Source organism: Canis lupus, chromosome 5 (assembly GCF_003254725.2).
Source record: "Canis lupus dingo isolate Sandy chromosome 5, ASM325472v2, whole genome shotgun sequence".
In the NCBI taxonomy this organism is placed as follows: Eukaryota; Metazoa; Chordata; class Mammalia; order Carnivora; family Canidae; genus Canis; species Canis lupus.
The window spans coordinates 14,649,927-14,669,023 of NC_064247.1; the positions used below are offsets into that span (position 1 = coordinate 14,649,927).

A 19,097-nucleotide genomic window follows, 5' to 3' on the forward strand; every position below is an offset into this window, starting at 1 on the left:
TAGTGAAAAACAAACTATCTTGTAACTTAGGGCCACATAAGTTCTTTGCAGAGAAAGAGGAAATGGAAAAAAGAACATAGCATGGGGAGATAAATTGACCCTTTCTATTAAAATGTATTAACATTTAAGACAAGTACTGACAGTAGTACCACTCTGTTTTACTTAATGAGAATGTTCCATCCCTTTGAAGTACAGCAACAATATCATGAAGAAAAGGACTGCTGAGGCACCTGGACAGCTCAGTCAGTTGGGCGTCTGTCTAGCTTCAGCTCAGGTCATAATCCCAGGGTCCTGGGATCCAGCCCCATGTGAGGCTCCCTGCTCAGGGGGAAGGCGGCCTCTCCCTCTCTCTCTCCCCTTTCCCCCTGCTTGTGTTCTTTCTCTTGCTCTCTCAAACAAATAAAATCTAAAAAAAGAAAGAAAGAAAGAAAGAAAGAAAGAAAGAAAGAAAGAAAGAAAGAAAGAAAGAAAGAGAGAGAGAGAGAGAGAGAGAGAGAGAGAGAGAGAGAAGAAAGAAAGAAAGAAAGAAAGAAAGAAAGAAAGAAAGAAAGAAAGAAAGAAAAGGACTGTTAAGAAATAAAACCTCAAGAGATTGGAATAGTGTAGGGGAAAAAGGATGACTTATAAAACAACTGGTCCAATGTATTCATAAGGATATTCTCACTTAAGATTCCGGTTTTTTTGAAACTCCACTTTGATAGAGATAAATTCTATAACTGACAAGCATGCTCTGTCTATTCTTTCTATAAAGAAGTTATCTGAAAATATGTGTGATAATACTTAAGAAGACAAGAGATCTAAAATGTATTTCCTGGGGTGCCTAGTGGGCTCAGTCAGTAGAGCATGTGACTCTGGATCTCGCAGTTATGAGTCTGAGCCCACATAGTTGGGGATAGAGATTACATAAAATTAAAACCCTTAAAAATAAACAAATAAATAAAATAAAATGTATTTCCTGAACTCCCACTAATTTACTGTGCCCTTGGGTAGTTACTTAACCTCTCTGGGCTGCCACTCCCTGAGGTATAATATAAAGCAGCTGGAACCAAAGACTCTTAAAGATCTCTATCAATAAAAATTTACGAATTTATGCTATTCCACAGATTTGAAACTGGAAAGAAACCTTAACTTGAGCAGTTTAATTTCATAAAAGGATTTAAGAAGAAAGACTCAAGAGAAAGCAAGCTAGTATGTATCTTTATAAGTTGGAGGAGTAGAAATTAATAGAAATAATTTTTACAAGATTTTATTTCTGCCTACAAAGAATGTTTTTACTTTTTAACATTTTATTTTTAACTTAAATTCGATTAATTAATATATATCAAATGATTAGTTTCAGAGGTAGAATTCAGAGTGATTCATCAGTTGCATACAACACCCAGTGCTGGGCAGCCCCGATGGCCCAGCAGTTTGGTGCCGCCTTCAGCCTGGGGCACGATCCTGGAGACCCGGAATCGAGTCCCGGAATCGAGTCCCACGTCGGGCTCCCTGCATGGAGCCTGCTTCTCCCTCTGCCTGTGTCTCTGCCCCCCTCTTTCTATCTGTCTGTCATGAATAAATAAAATAAAATCTTAAAAAAAAAACAAACACCCAGTGCTCATTCCATCACGTGCCCTCCTTCAGGCCAATCACCCAGTTACCCCATCCCCCCACCTCTCTCCCCTCCAGCAGCCCTCAGTTTGTTTCCTATGACTTAAGAGTCTCTTTTGGTTTGTCTCCCTCTCTGACTTTGTCTTATTTTTGCCTGCAAAAAATTTAAATGAACTTCTGTTTCATGGAATTTAAATGAACAGCAGTTAATTGTATGACCCCACCTGGTTCAATTTTATGAACCCAACTGAAAAGTTCATCTGATCTGGTAAATTAAATACTGTTATCTATTCCAACATTAGGGATCTGCTAAATCCTAGAATGTGTGGTGAATTCTTTCACTCATTTCTGAAGAAAAAACACAGAAACATCCAAAATCATCTCAGCCATTTAAAAATACTCTCTCATGTGAAAATGATTCAAGGGCTCAGAAAGAGGAAGCCCGGGTGGCTCAGCGGTTTAGCGCCTGCCTTCGACCCAGGGCCTGGTCCTGAAGACCCAGGATCGAGTCCCACGTCAGGCTCCCTGCATGGAGCCTGCTTCTCCCTCTGCCTGTGTGTCTGCCTCTCTCTCTCTCATGAATAAATAAATAAAATCTTAAAAAAAAAAAAAAGAAAAAGAAAGCTCAGAAAGAAATTCTTTGCTTTTTAACAAGAAAGAAGCAGAACCTACCTTTTACAATCAAGTTACTTGCAGAATCAAAGTGATGGGGTATATAATTGGTGTAAAATTCAATTTTTCTGTATGAATGAAAATTCTGTAATAAAACATTGGGGGGGAAATCCCAATAATTTAGGCAGAAATCTATTTTAATATTTGTGGACCCAATGAAATTATATTTCCCAATGGGTAAATTTCAAAATGATTAACACTTTTAATCCAATGATTAACAAACAAGCTATAGAACATTGTACAGTATCATTTTGGAGTTGTAAAATATTCCCCAAAATGAGGTCACAGAGATAATCTATTTTTTGCCATTCAGCCACAGTGTGGGCTAAAGGCCCCCTATGGATGATGATAAATGGATTATACTGTTGCATAGTGAAACATTCAATCCTTGTAAGTGTTTCATTTACTGGTACCATTTCAGTGATAACCATGCTGCTTTCCTAGTCCTTGAACTCTGAGAAGCTTATATGCAAACACTAGTGTCATCCAAAGAATGCTGAGTGAGAGCATACTGAGATGACATTCATAACTCAATAGCAGCATCCCCTGTTCACAGTAATCAGCTTTAAAAATAGATACAACGGAACTTCTTTCAACAAGCTCCACAGGAAGTCAATAAAGTACTGTTAAACTCTTATCTGCTTAAACTGCTGAAAAAAAAAGGGGGGGGGAACAAAACCAAAACCATCACCTACAAAAGAAGTTCTGAGCCAATATCTCTAAAAATATCAATGACCTTTTTCTCATACGAAAGACATATTAAATGTACCCACTGTTATACTTGCGGCCTTGCTTTTGAGATGCCCAAGTTAACATTAACAGGGTACCATTAACCACCCAGAGCATTCTGAGCTACCCGTTTCATACAATTCAGTTAGAGGGACACTAATCTAATTCATCAGGTGAATGGGAAGGCAGCAGTGCATGTGAAAATCTCCCAATATTCCCCTCACACTTTTAACATATTAATCTTAACTTTACTGTAAACTCAATCTCATTAACTCCTCCCTATACAAAAATCTTCAAGGACTTCCCATAACCACCAAAAAAGTTCAAATTGCTCAGGTTACAAATCAAAGCACTTACGATATGGTCCTGATTCATCTTTCTAAACACATACTACTATTTCCCCACTCTCTACTTTCAGGGCCTCCACACCTTTCTTGATGGTGTCACATCAACAATATTAGCCACTATCTCTAACAGTTAACATTAAGAGCTTAATATGTAACAGATGCTTTGCTAAGCTACATACATACCCATTTAATATTCATTAACTGCCCTCTGAAATAGGAATTACTAATCCTATGTTACAAATGAGAAACAAAGACTTAGATATTAAATAACTTGCCCAAGGTCATAGAGCTGGTAAATGGTAGAGCAGGTCTCCCTGAGTCCAGGCTGGTTGGTATAACGCAGATTTCCTTTCCAATGCCTGTGGTAACTGAACTGCCCAAAGTTCATCTCAAAATGCTCTCTCTCCAACGTGTGTATTAGGGCAGGTAGGTGTGGGATATTCACCAGTCTTCATTTAATGCCCACTCTCCAAATCTCAGACCCCAATGCCCCTTGTTCATACTCAGCACAGGCTCTACCATGTTCTGCTTTGTATCCATGTCTCAGTCCCTAACTGGACAACAAGTCCTTATGGGCAGGGGCAGGGAAGGTATCTTACACACTATCTCCTGCAGTAGTGAGCACACTGCCTTGCATGTAACAGGCATTCAATAAATTTGTAAAACTAAACTGGAAAGTATTATTTTATTTCTTAAATAAACTTTTTATTCTGAAATCTCAGATTTACCAAAAAATTGCAAAGATAGTACAGAATGTTCCCATTCAGTTTTCAGTTTTCCTTAATAGTAATAGTATTACCATCTTATATTACTGTGGTACATTTGCCAAAACAAACAAACCAACATGGGTATGGTCCTATCAACAAAATCCCAGACTTAATGGCAGGTCTCACCTGTCTTTTTCTATTAATGTCCTTATTTGTTCCAGGATCCAATCCAGGATACATTACACATTTATCATTATATCTCCTTTTCCTCTAGTCTGTGACGGTTTCTTAGTCTTTATTATTCTTTGACCTTAACAGTTTTGAAGGGTACTTGTCAGGTATTTTGTAAAGCATCCTTCAATGTGTTTAGCTGTTACTCTCATATTTTTGACAAGACTTGAGTTTACAGAAAGAATGCCACAGAAGTGAGATGCCCTTCTCATCACATCCTATCAGGGGTACATGAAGTCCACATGACATCATTGGTGATGTTAAACTTGACCATTCGGTTAATGCAGGGAGTGTTTGCCATGTTTCTCCACTGTACAGTAAACTAGTGGAAAATATTTCCTTTTTCACAGATATTTCTTCCTAACTCATCTGGATCACCTATACTAGAGACAATATTTTACAATTATTTTACAATAATTAATAATTATTTCCTAAGGAGTTTAAGAAAATAATCTGACTTCCCTGTATTTCAAAATAAGCTTTGAATGTATTCAACCCAAGTTCTGAAAGATTATATAAGCTATTACATACACTGAAGCAACTCTGCAGCTAAAAGTGTATTAGCCCCAAGAACTGATTATTACTTCTCTATACCAGTTCTTCGAATATAGAAACATATAAGTAACATAATGCAGAAAATCTCTAAAACTTCTCATACCCTCTAACAAATGACAAAACCACCAGGCACCTTTCAGAAAGCTTGTCCTGTGAACTTAAAAAATAAATTTAAAAATATATGGATATATAGACAGACAAAACAAATTATATTAGCAGGAAACAGCTGTGATAGATTCTAATCAAATATATAGAAAGTCTATCTGGTTATCATGAATTATTTACCTCTTGAATATATGACACACTAGATATTTAAATATACAGTTCCTCTGAACAAATAGAGTAGCTACTAAACTTTACTATCATCAAGACTTGGGAAAGAATATGGAATTTTCTGTAACTATCTGAATCTAAGACTTTTGGAGATATAAAAACTAGAGACATCTTCATCACTGCCATTCTCTTCAATTTATTTTCCATGAAAAAATAACCCTCAGGTTCACAATTCTAGATCTCTGTACAACTCTGGTATTACTATTTTAGTTATTTAGTTAACAGAATTTTATTTTTTTTTTAAGATTTTATTTATTTATTTGAGATAGAAAGAGCAAGACAGAGAGCATGAGCAGGGAGCAGAAGAGGGAGAAGCAGAACCCCCACTGCCCCCACCCCCATCACCCTGACCATCGGGAGCCAGACATGGGGCTTGATCCCAGGATCCTGAGATCACGACCTGAGCTGAAGGCAGATGCTTAACTGACTGAGCCACCCAGGTGCCCCTAGTTAGCAGTATTTTAGCCCTTAGTATTTAGTAGTATTTTATAAAATTCAACAAACTTTATTAAGAAACCATAAACAAAGACAATGCCATATAACATAGGAAAGAAAGTCTTCCTGGACCTGTCTAGTTAGCAAAACAGATTCACACAATTTGGCAGGCCAGAGTCAAGTAAAAACCAAGTGCTGTAAGAGTATGGGTGGGAGAACCACAAATTAAAATTAATATAATTTAGGAGGCCTCTTGGGCTTTAGAGAATTAATCTTCAATCAATCAAACTTCACCAGACAACATGGGAAGGAAAGAAATTCCAGGCTAAGGGAGTGACCAAGGCTCCATAAAAGAGCTCGGGGACTGACCAACCAACTGGAATTATCTAGAATGTACCAAAATGGCAGCATATGATAAAACTGAAAACCCAGGTAGGATTCAAAATTTAGCAATTAGAGTGGGAGATATTGCAAATGCAGTGGGAAGTCACTCAGAGTTTGCAACTGGGAGTAACATCTAATCGATTTTAAGGCTATAAATGACAGTGTAGCAGAAAGAGTGAAATAGAGAAAGGACAAAAGCAGAGATCACTTAGGATAGACTGCAGCAGAAAGGTAATGGGAGCCTGAACATAGGCACTAAAATAAGACAGATTTGGGGCACCTGGTAGGGCCTACAACTCTTGATCTTGGGATCATGAGTTCAAGCCCCATGTTGGGTATAGAGATTACTTAAAAAAAGAAAAAAAAAAGAAAAAAAATATATATATACACACACACACCCAATACACACACACACACACACACACACACTTTAAAATACACACACAGGGATCCCTGGGTGGCGCAGCGGTTTGGCGCCTGCCTTTGGCCCAGGGTGCGATCCCCAGAGACCTGGGATCGAATCCCACGTCGGGCTCCCGGTGCATGGAGCCTGCTTCTCCCTCTGCCTGTCTCTGCCTCTCTCTCTCTCTGTGACTATCATAAATAAATAAAAATTTTAAAAAATAAAAAATAAATAAAAAAATAAAATACACACACATTTAATAAATAAGACAGATGTGAGAGATGCTACAGAAGTAAAATTTAAGAAAAGACAAATGAATAGAAGAGATGATGAACCTGAAACTGAGCCTGAACATCTGGGAACAGGGTCTTAAAAATAATATATTAATAAAAGCTAATACTTTTTAAGGGCTTTCTATATGTTGGGTACTTTACATATTTTATAATTTAATTCTCACTCACAATCCTGTAAGACAGATTCAATGATTACCCCCATTTTACAAATGAAAAACCCCAGGTTGAAAGAACTAAGCCTAGAACCCATCCCAGAAGTTCGTGCTTGCCACCACACCTGATACCAGTCCCGGAATAAAGAGGCAACTGGCCTGCTTAAAGAAGAGGACATATTCTGGGTTCAGACATGTTGAGTATGAGATGTCTGAAAGACATTAACATGATAATGTCTAACTAGCAGCCTGGGAAACAGATAGGGTAGCAGGTTTGTGAATAATCTGTGGAAGACTGTGGACACTGTTGGGAATGGAATGGAACCATCATTCTCTCACACAGAGCAATCAAACTGAAATGATGGGAGTTTTGAAAAGACTTGGAATATCTCCCTTTGGGAGGAGTGTGGGGGAAGATGGGATGGAGTCAAAACATGAGTGGAGACTTCTCTCACAAAAAGAACAAAACTGGGGCACTTGGCTGGCTCAGCTGGAAGAGCGTGGGACTCTTGGTCTTGGATCATGAGTTCTAGCCCCATGCTGGGTGTGGAGATTACTTAAGATATATAAATAAATAAACTTAAAACGGCAGAACAGATCCATGTGAATGGTTATTTTGAAATACTGGGGAATCGGGATCCTTGAGTGGCGCAGCAGTTTGGCGCCTGCCTTTGGCCCAGGGCACGATCCTGGAGACCCGGGATCCAATCCCATGTCGGGCTCCCAGTGCATGGAGCCTGCTTCTCCCTCTGCCTGTGTCTCTGTCTCTCTCTCTCTCTCTCTGTGACTATCGTAAATAAATAAAAATTAAAAAAATAAAAATCTTAAAAAAAAAAAAAAAAAAGAAATACTGGGGTATCAATGTCCCAAGCGAACTACCTTTCTAAGAAAATCATGCTAATTTTGTGTATTCTCACATAAGCCAGAAATTAATGCCATCTCTTTGAGACCCAGTCTTCGTTTCTCAGTATCTTTTATACAGACTTGATGAAAATGCATTCAGCATCTTAGCACATCTTCATAGATTCTAAAATTTTAGGGACTGTACCATTCATCCAGTGGCCTCCATCATACTTCCCAACAGGAAAATGTTCATGGAACTTGTATATTAGAGCCACCATGCAAAAGTAAACAATATTTTATTGTTCAGTAAGTTCAGCAAAGTAGAACACTTATGATAAAATGTCAAAGTGCAGAGATATATTCACAAATGAAGAAAAATAAAGAAAAAAATTGCAAATATATCAAGTAGAATACAAGATATTTGAAAGCTATGTGAGAATGCAAACTTAAGCCTATCATAATTGGTAAAAATCTTCAAAATGTAGCAACTCTCAAAAATCTGACAGAATTAGACACAAATAAAAATATAGAAGGCATTTTAATAACATTATAATGAACTCTATATTCCAATAACTTTTACTAACTTACTCATTCTGTCCATATTGAATGCCTACTACGTGGCATGCACTATTCTTAAACTTATAAATTTAAAGGAAATGGACTATTCCATTACCAACCTAGAGTAAACCACAACCATTTAAACAGACTAGGTGTCAAAAGCCCCTCCTCACCCCTCATACAGACATAGTTATGCATGCATGTGTGCACAAGCATGCACAATAGACCATAACAGTACTACAGAGGAAATTTTTGCTAAATATCCCCACAAAAGTGAATTCTCATTTTTGCAAATTGTCACAAATACAGAAAGAATTCATTGTGATTGTTTCCATAATCGAAGACCATGAGAAAAAAATTACATGCTAGTTTCTCTAATATAGATGAAAAAATAATAAATGATTGGGTTTTTAAGATTTTACTTATTTATTTATTTTAGAGACAAAGAGAGAAAGAGCGTGAACAGGGAGAAGAGCAGAGGGAAAGGGAAAGGCAGAGAACTCAAGAAGGCACTGTACTGAGCACAGAGCCAGATGCAAGGCTCAATCTCACAATTCTGACTGAGTTCATGACCTGAGCGGAAACCAAGAGCGGGTCACTCAACCAACTGAACCACCCAGGGGCCCCAAAATCATAAATGATGGTTAAAAAGAATCCAGTGAAGCATTTATACATCATTACAAACTAGAGTTGATCCAAGCAATGCAAGGACTTTAATTTTACAAACCTATTACCACAGCTCACTGTAACAACTGTATACAGAAAAACAAAATATGGTATCGCCTGGGTGGCTCGGTTGGATGAGCATCTGACTCTTGGTTTCAGCTCAGGTTGTGATCTCAGGGTCATGAGATCGAGCCCTGTGTCTGGCTCCTCACTCAGCAGAGTCTGCTTGTCTCTCTCTCTCTCTTGCCCTCTGCCCCTCCATGAACAGATCCACCCCCATCTCTACAAGCTCTCACCCTCTGAAATAAATAAATAAATCTTTTTATTTTACTTTTTTTCCAAAGATTTATTTATTTATTCATGGGGGGGCGGGCAGAGACACAGGCAGAGAGAGAAGCAGGCTCCATGCAGGGAGCCTGACGTGGGACTCGATTCCGAGTCTCCAGGATCACACCCCGGGCTGAAGGCGGTGCTAAACCGCTGAGCCACCGGGGCTGCCCCCCAAAAAAATTTTTTTAAAAAGGAAAAAAAGAAAAACAAAACGTTCACTTTATAGAACCAGTGACTTTTTTTTTTTTTTTAATCAGTCACTTTTTATCTCCATGGCAGTCCAGTTCCCACTTCAGTCCCAGCCATCACCATCTCAGAACCCAGATGACTGGTTTAGCTCCTGAATGGTCATGCTGTGCTCTCTGGCAACGAGCTTTGGCAATGAACTGAGGACCAAGGGCTCTTCCTTCCCTCTGCCAGGAGGGGTTTCTCCTCAACATCTTGCCAACAGCTCCCACCAACTCTACATACCAGACAGCTGGTTCTCAGCAACTCTTAAAAACAAGTGGTTCCCAAACTCCCACTTTTTACCTCACTCATTATATTCAACCCCATAAAAAGAGAGTGCAGGAATGGGTTGGGGCTCAGTCTCATGGTACAGCCTGTTTTGCCCAATCCAAGGACTCCTGTTCTCCCCTCCATAGGACACCAAGAGAATAGGGGTCTGTGTGCCTATCATCCTTCTACCCTGACATTGGCCTGGAGTCCACTGAGAGCAAGTTCTCAAAACTACCTGCTGACTGAACACTTGCATAAAGAAAAACTTCAAGAGCCTTTGCATTATGACACTGCTTCTGAAAAAGTTATGGTAAAATATACATAAAATTTAAAATATAAAAATTACTATTTTAAATATTTTCAAGTGTACAGTTCAGTGGAGAGGACACTGAATACTTTTCTCCTCTTATTTCTTGATGACTGTGTATCTCTAAAAAAAAAAAAAAAAAAGCATATGCTTTCTGTGAACAATGCATTATTCTAAGTGTTTTCCATAGATTAACTAATTCATTGTAATACAATCCCCTGAGAACACCTTTAAGTGAGTTATCTGAGGCACAGAGCAGTAACCTGTTTCAGGTCATGGAGACTGGATGGCAGAGGACTCCACTCTGGAATCCAGCTCACATACACAGCCAGCACATTTACATCTAATATACTCTGCCTTAATATCACTGCTTAACATGCATGTTGCCTGACATGTGAGTGTGTCACTGGCTAGAAATGATTGAGAAACTGTGCTAGAAAGCAGGGCCTTAATAATCATTCAGGATCTACAAGTAAAGATTTAATCTACAAAACCTTGATCCAGTGTTTAAAATGTAAAATAGATAATATTCACTCCTACACAGATAGGCCCACAGATCCTGCACAGAGGTTCACATGGAGAACTTAGCTCACAGTTAATACAAACAACAAAGCAAGATTCTCTTTCCTTGGTGCCTTTTTACTCATACTCTTTGAAGTTACAACAGGAGAATCAAAGAATAGGACCACTATTATATGGGTCAACTTTACCCGAGAAAATACAAGTCAACTACTTTAAATGTAAATAACTGGGGCAAGAAGCTCTAAGAGTAAGAATGAAACAAGTTAAGAAATACTAACTCTGAATACTTAAACTTGGATTTCAACCATCTAGGTATATTTTATTAGACACTAAAGCTGGGTGAGTGTTTTGCATGTAAAAGGAGGAGGGGGAGGGTTTAAACAGAGAGAAAAGAAAAATGCTAAGGAAGACTTCTTATTCCATTTCTTTGACAAATTTGAAACACTCAATTTAAACTTTCTGCAAAACAAACAAACCTATATTTCCATACACACAAAGTAAAAAAATAAGTTGCCAGGATTAAAGTTCACACTGCATTTTCATACTACTAGGTATCCCTAGCAAGCATTTGCTGCTTTGTACACTACAGCCTGGCAAAAAGGACATTCTTGTAGCCAGCTTTTGAGCTCGTTCTTTAAGATGTTCTAATTTAAATGCAGTTGTACACTTCGCAAGTTATTATCATTTTAGAGCAAGTCTTGGTTGGCACTATTAGAGCAAAGTGATTAGAAAAAGCTTTGGCACATTCTACTTGACATTCACTGCTTACTTCTCTATAATGCTCTAGTTTTACAAAAGTTATCACAGATTCTTTGAAGGGAGGCAAGAGAGGGGATCTTCAGGTTCCCTTTATTTGCATCATCAAGCTTATTATGTCCAATAAGAAATATTTTGAGTGAAATTCTGTTATTAAAGATATAATCCGGGAACCCTGGGTGGCGCAGCAGTTTGGCGCCTGCCTTTGGCCCAGGGCGCGATCCTGGAGACCCGGGATTGAATCCCACATGGAGCCTGCTTCTCCCTCTGCCTGTGTCTCTGTGCCTCTCTCTCTCTCTCTCTCTGTGACTATCATAAATTAAAAAAAAAAAAAAATATATATATATATATATATATATATATATATATATAATCCTGTGGTAAATCATACCACTGAGTATTTTTGTGTTCAAAGACATGCCTATTAAAAAAAATTATATTAACTTCTCCGAGTCTATGTGGCTTAATATCTAATATTTGAAGTGTGGCCTTCAAGGGCTTATTTCTGTAATAAGGAATGGATTTTAGTTACCGTTCCTTCACATTCAAAGAAAACCAGGGCACCTGGGTGGCTCAGTGGTTGAGTGTCTGCCTTTGGCTCAGGTGGTGATCCCGGGGGTCCTGGGATCGAATTCTACATTGGGGTCCCCACAGGGAGCCTGCTTCTCCTGCCTATGTCTCTGCCTCTCTGTGTGTCTCTCATGAACAAATAAATAAATCCTCAAAAAAAAATAATAATAATAAATAAACATTTGGGAGACTAGCTTTAAAAAAAAGAGGCTCTGGCACTTAACTAGCTACATGTACTTGGGTAACTTATTCTAACTCTTAGTAATACAAAAATGCCTCTTCAGGTCCTCTGCCCATTTTTTAGTCAGATTATTTGTATTTCTGGTATTGAGTTTTAGGAATTCTTTATATATTTTGATTACTGACCCCATATTGGATAGATCACTCACAGATCTTTTCTCCCATTCAGCGGGTTGCCTTTTTGTTTTGTTGATTGTTTTCTTCAATGTGCAAAAGCTTTTTAATTTGATATCATCTCAACTGTTTATTTTTGCTTTTGTTCCTCTTGCCTGAGAAGACCAATCCAGAAAAATATTGCTAAGGCTGATAACCAAGAGTTTACTGCCTACATTTTCTTTTTTTTCTTTTTCTTTTTTAAAGATTTATTTGAAGGGTACCTGGGTGGCTCAGTGGATTAAGTATCTGCCTTTGGCTCAGGTCATGATCACAGGGTCCTGAGACTGAGTCCCCGGTTAGGCTCCCTCCTCAAAGGGGAGCCTGCTTCTCCCTCTTCCTCTCCTGCTCCCCCTGCTTGTGCTCTTAGTCAAGTGAATAAATAAAATCTTTTAAAAAAAGAAAAGATTTGAGAGAGAGCACACATGCTGGGGGTAGAATGGTGGCGGGAGGGAAAGAGTCTTAAGGAGACTCCATACTGAGTGTGGAACCCTACATGGGGTTTGATCCCATCACCTTGAGATCACAACCTGAGCCAAAACCAAGAGTCAAATGCTTAACCAAATGCATCATCCAGACACCCCTAGATTTTCTTTTAGGAGTTTTATACTTAAATCCAAATTCCTTTGCACTTCTTTTTGATAAATTTCTAAAAATGGAACTACTGAGCAAGATTCTGAATCTTTCTATATAAACCAGTCCCCAGAAGCTAAATCAATTTCATTCCTATCACAACCAGGTAAAGGAGTACTCATTTTCCTGCACCCTCCCTTTGAAACACTAATTATAAACTGATCTTCCATTTTTTGCCAATCTTTTAGGTCAAAAAAAAAATTATCTTAGGACTAACATTAGGACTGTTCAACTTTCGTATTTGCCTTTTTCTTTTGTGAACTAATCATTTCCTGTGCCAATCTTCTATTTAGAAAGAGAGTTTTTTTGTTTTTTAAATTTTCTTTCTAGTCTCTCTTCTTTCTTGCTCAGTCTCCACTGCCGACTCCTCTCCCCTTAGATGATTCTATCCACTCTTGGCTTTAAATATTATTCCAAATCCCATCAAATTTCTAACTACTCCACACCTCTCCCTCTGAATTCTGAAGCCTACTACAGCCATTTGTCTACTTATCACCTTAGATGGCTTATAAAAATATCTCCAATGTAAATAGGTCCAAAATGGAACTCTTAATCCTCCTCACTAACTCTTGATTTAGCTCTCCCCACGTCTATACTCCAAAGTCCTCATTTTAATAAATGCTGCTGCCACTGGCAGAGTTCATGATAGAGACCTAGAAGTCATCCTTGATCCTTCCCTCTCATCTTTTCCTGTCCTCCTCTTGTCCAATTCACCAGCAATTATTTTTTATTCTAGCTCCACTCTGTCCACTTTTCTTCCTTTCGGCCTTTCCCCTAGATCAGGCAACTCTCACCTCCCATTTGGCTTGACAGCAACAACCCTGTAACCTATCCCTGTACTCCCATCACTGTTACCCCCACAAGCCTAATATATTTCCCACAGAGCAGCCAACACTATCATAAGGTAACTACCAGATCAGGTCCTTCCCCTCTTTCTATACCTTTCTGTGGCTTCCCATTTACACCATCTATTCCCATTGCTCAAACCAGAAACCTAGCCAATCAATTAACAAGTCATGTCATGCCATTTTTTAAAGATTTTATTTACCTACTTATTTAGAGAGCCAGAACATGCACACATGCACATGAGCGGGGGAGGACCAGAGGAAGAGTGAGAGAGAGAGAATCCCAAGCAGACTCCACGCTGAGTGCAGAGCCCAACGTGGAGCTCAATCCCTCAACCCTGAGATTATGACCTGAGACAAAAATCAAGAAGCTTAACCAAGTGAGCCACCCAGGTGCTCCTTGCTAACCTTAGAACATTCCAAGTACTGTCTACTTCTTGCCATTTCTACCATCACTACTTTGGTTCAAGCTGTCATCATCTCTCTAAAACCAAAAGGGGGTGCTGCCCCTTTCTCAATCATTAGAAAAAGTATTCCTAATCTAATTGAGAATCTTCTCTAACCAAGCCCAAACTTTAAAAAAAAAAAAAAAAAAAAAAAAGTATTTAAGAGAGAAAGAGTGAGTATGGGGGGAGGGGCAAAAGGAGAGGGAAAGAAACTTGAGCAGACTTGTGCTGAGCACGGACCCCAAAGCGGGGCTCAATATCACGACCTGAGATGAAACCAAGAGTCAGATGCTGAACTGACTGTGCCACCAAGCACCCCAAGGCTTAACTTCTCCACACGAAGATCTAAGCTGCTATTACCTACTAGTAAGATTTAGCACACTAACTGAAAACTTGTTTTCAGGACACTACAGAAAGCATACAGGAGCACAAACACTTCTGTCTAGTTTGTGCAACACCACTGTTCCACTAGAGAAACACTTAAAACCTTAAAAGCTAAAACCCTAAGGCTACAAGCCTCGTAAGAAAAGGGACTAGTTGATACTCCTCAGTGTGCCATCATCACTGCTCCTAGAGCAGTGCCTACCACCAAGAAAGTACTCAATACTAACTTTTTCTTTAATAAATGGTTAGAACATGAGCTTTTAGTTAGTTCTGAATTATTCCCAGCTGACTACAGTAAAACCAAATCTTAATCATTTCAGTTTATGACTAAAAAGGCAGTAGAGTTACAACAAAAAAGTTTAATCTTACTTCCAAAATATATACAATAGAACAGAAATGTTTTAAAATGAACTGCACTGCATAATCCCATTCAGCTTCGACTGTAACATCCTGTGCAAGAAGGAAACCAGGTGCAAAAGCCAGGGTTACAGATCAAAGGCCCGAAAGCAGCTTATACTTTTTGCTTAACTCATTTTTTATAAAGTCTAAGAGAAATAAGGGCAAGCTTATCTTAGAAGTTACTTTACCTAATATCCTCTCTAAAATAAAGACAGGAAGCAACCATATTGCATACTGATAGATATGCAGAGCAGAGCAGACTTAGGGGTTATCAGGTCTTCAACATCCAGCCCAAGAACAAATTCCCTTGTGCACACAGCTGTAGGGGAACAAGTGAAGTGCATTCTCCAAGCCACAGCAAGTTTGTCTAGAGGGGACACCTGGCCCATGCTGGGCTAACTGCGGCATTTACCTTTTCTTTCGGGTTGACTGGTACAAGGATAATCAACTGATCTACAGCAAGCTAAAGTCAAAAGTAGAACTAAGAACCAAATGTTCTGTTACGGTGGAAACCCATAAGATGTAAATGTTGGATGTAGCAGAGGTCAGTGTTCCTGCAATTCAGACATCTCTCTGCATCAAGAGAATGCAGAGAGCATTTCCAACCCTGGTTTCGGTTACTCTTGAGACCTATCTGCATCCTTGCCCTTGATGCAATCTAACATACTTTTCCTAGAATTTTTCAAGTCCACAAATTTTTCTCTCCCAAGAAGCAAAACCAAGAATGAATAAATATGGGCATAAAAGGCCCATAATACCCCTTTCATGATAAAAAATACTAAGGAATGGAAGGAAACCTTAACCTGATAAAGGACATCTATGAAAATCCCACAGCTAACATCACACTCAACGGTGAAAGACTGAAAGCTTTCCTCCTCATATCAAGAATAAGACAAGGCTCTCTGCTCTTACCACCTCTATTCAACATAAATTCTATCCAACGTGAAGTTCTAAACACCACAACTAGACAAGAAAAAAATTAAATAAAAGGCACCCAATAAAGGGGAAGTAGTAAAACTTTCTCTATTTGCAAATGACATAATCTTGTTTGTAGAAAATCCTAAGGAATCCACTAAGAAACTACTAGAATCAATAAATGAGTCCTGCACAGTTACAGGATACAAAGTCAATATACAAAAATCAATAGTGTTCTATATACCAGTAATAAACTATTCAAAAATGAAATTAGGAAAACAATTCCATTTACAATAGCATCAGAAAGAATAAAATATTTAGGAATAAAATATTTTAAGATTGATGTATTTTATTTTCTTAAAAGATTTTTAAAAGTTATTTGAGAGAGCACATACACTCACAGGGGGTAGGGAGATGGAGAGAATCCTCAACCAGATCCTCTATTGAGTGCAAAGTCCAATGCAGGGCTCAATCCCAGAACTAGATGAAACCAAGAGTTGGTCACTTAATCAACTAAGGCACACCTACCTAGGAATAAGTTAATAAATTTATTATGTATAATAAATTTAACCAAGGAGGTGAAAAACTTGTACACTAAAAACTACAAAACACTGCTGAAAGACATTTAAAAAGATCTAAACAAATGGAAAAACATCCCATGTTCATAGATCGAAAGACTCGGTATTAAGACAGCAATACTTCCCAAACAGATCTACCAGTCTAATGCAATTCCTATGAAGAAAACTACAGGGGATCCCTATGTGGCGCAGCGGTTTAGCGCCTGTCTTTGGCCCGGGGCGCGATCCTGGAGACCCGGGATCGAATCCCACATCGGGCTCCCGGTGCATGGAGCCTGCTCCTCCCTCTGCCTGTGTCTCTGCCTCTCTCTCTCTCTCTCTGTGTGACTATCATAAATAAATAAAAATTAAAAAAAAAAAAAAGAAAAGAAAACTACAGCCATCCTTTAGCAGAAATTGATGAGCTGATCCTAAAACTCAGAGAGGATCTAAAAGGACATCAAATAGCCAAAACCATCTTGAAAAAGAAGAGCAAAGTTGGAGGACTCACACTTCCTGATTCTAAAGCTTTACTACAAAAGCTACAGTAATCAAGATGGTGTGGATACAGGTCTAAGGATAGATACATAACCAATAGAAAGAAGAGACAGAAGCCAGAAATAAACCTTCATACACATGGCAAACTGACTTTTGACAAGGGCATCAAGCCAATTCAAGGGAGAAAAAATGTTCTTTTTAATAAATAATGCTGGCACTAAAGGACACCCATATGCAAAGGGACCCTTACCTTTGACTACATACAAAAATGAAATCAAAATGAGCACAGGGATAATCTTCATGACATTTGATTAAAGCAATGGTTTCCTAGCCATGTATCAAAAGCACAAGTAACCAAATAAAAAATAATGGACCTCATCAAAATTAAAATTGTGCTTCAAATGACACTAAAAAAAAAGTGAAAAGACAACCCACAGATTGGGAATAAAATTTTGTAAATCATGTATCTAATAATGGTCTAGTATCCAGAATCATGTAAAGAACTCTTACAACTCAACAATAAAAAGAAAAATAGTCCCAAATGGGCAAGGATTTGAACAGACATTCCTCCAAAGAAGATATACAAATGGCAATACATGAAAAAAAATGCTCACATTATTACTCATTAGGGAAATGCAAATCAAAACCACAATAATAGCCACTTCATACCCAGTAGGATGGTCGTAAAAATCGAAAACAAAAACAAAAAAAATAACAAGTGTTGGTGAGAAACTGGAAGAACCCTCCTCATACACTAGAGGAATGTAAAATGCTACTGTGGTAAACAATCTAATGGTTCCTCAAAAAGTTAAACATAGAATTACCATATGACTCAGCAATTCCATTCCCAGGTATTTACCCAAAGAACTGAAAACATACAGCCACACAAAAACTTGTACACAGATGTTCACAGCAGCATTATTCATTATATCAAGTGGAAACAACCCAAACGTCCGTAATCAAAATGCAGTACATATCCACGCAATCAAATATTACCTGGCCATTAAAAAGGAATGAAGTAGTACTGACCCACACTCTAACATGAATGAGTTGTGAAAACATGCGCTAGGAAAGCCAGACAAAAAAGCCCACACATTATGAGTCCACTTACGTGAAGCATCTAAAACAGGCAAATCTTCAGAGATAGAAAGTAGTTATTTGTGACTGCCAGGGGCTGGGGGGGGGAGGGGAGCAGGAGTGGGGAATGAGCAGTGACTGCTAATGAGTGTGGAGTTTCTTGTTGAGATGATGGAAACATTCTCAAATTAGATAGTGGGGATGGTTACATGACTTTGTGAACATACCAAAAACCACCGAATTACATTCTGTAAAAGGGTAATTACATTCTGTAAAAGTGAGAATTTTATGATATGTTAATATCTTAATTTAAAAGAACTGATTAGGAAAAAAAGTATTTAAGGAACTGAAATACAGATCTCAAAGGTCATACAGTAAAGCCATACATTTTCCTTTGTAAAAATAAATCTGAATCTCAACTGAAATTTATTTATTCTCACTTTACATATATACCTTGTACCAACCTAGCTGTATGGATTTAAAATGTATTAAAAACTTCATATTATGAAAAAAAAAAAAAAAAAAAAAAACTTCATATTATGGGGAATAAAACTGATACAGACAAATATATCGACAGGTTAAAAAAATGCAAAAGAACTTGAAAGCAATAGTGTGAGGTTACTTAATAGGGGCAAATTGGTCTATGTATGTACTTCATTATGGTCTGACAATATCATTAATACACAGCTTGATTTAATAACCTATTTGTCTATATTAAAGAAAATGAGGATTATGATTAAAATCAGAGCTAACCCACTTACCACTTTCATTGTGCTGATCACTATTCTAAGTATTGAACATTTACTCACTCACTAACTCCCAACAACCCTACAAAGAAAGTACTACTACTGTCTCATTTTATAGATGAAGGAACTGAGGGATCACAGAGCTAAGTAGCAAAAATAAGGTTCAAATGTAGGCTTCAGGAGTGCCTGGGTGGCTCAGCAGGTTAAGCATCTACCTTTGGCTCACATCATAATCCCAAGGTCCTAGGATTGAGCCCTACATTGCATCAAGCTCCCCACTCAGTGGGGGAGGGGGAGGGAGTCTGCTTCTCCCTTGCCCTCTG

At 38.3% G+C, this 19,097-nt stretch overlaps 1 protein-coding gene across 4 annotated transcripts in view; it reads right to left on the bottom strand.

Moving 5' to 3' along the window:
* Positions 1–19,097, bottom strand: part of CBL (Cbl proto-oncogene) — a 78,160-nt gene that overhangs the window by 38,538 nt on the left and 20,525 nt on the right. The window lies entirely within an intron of this gene.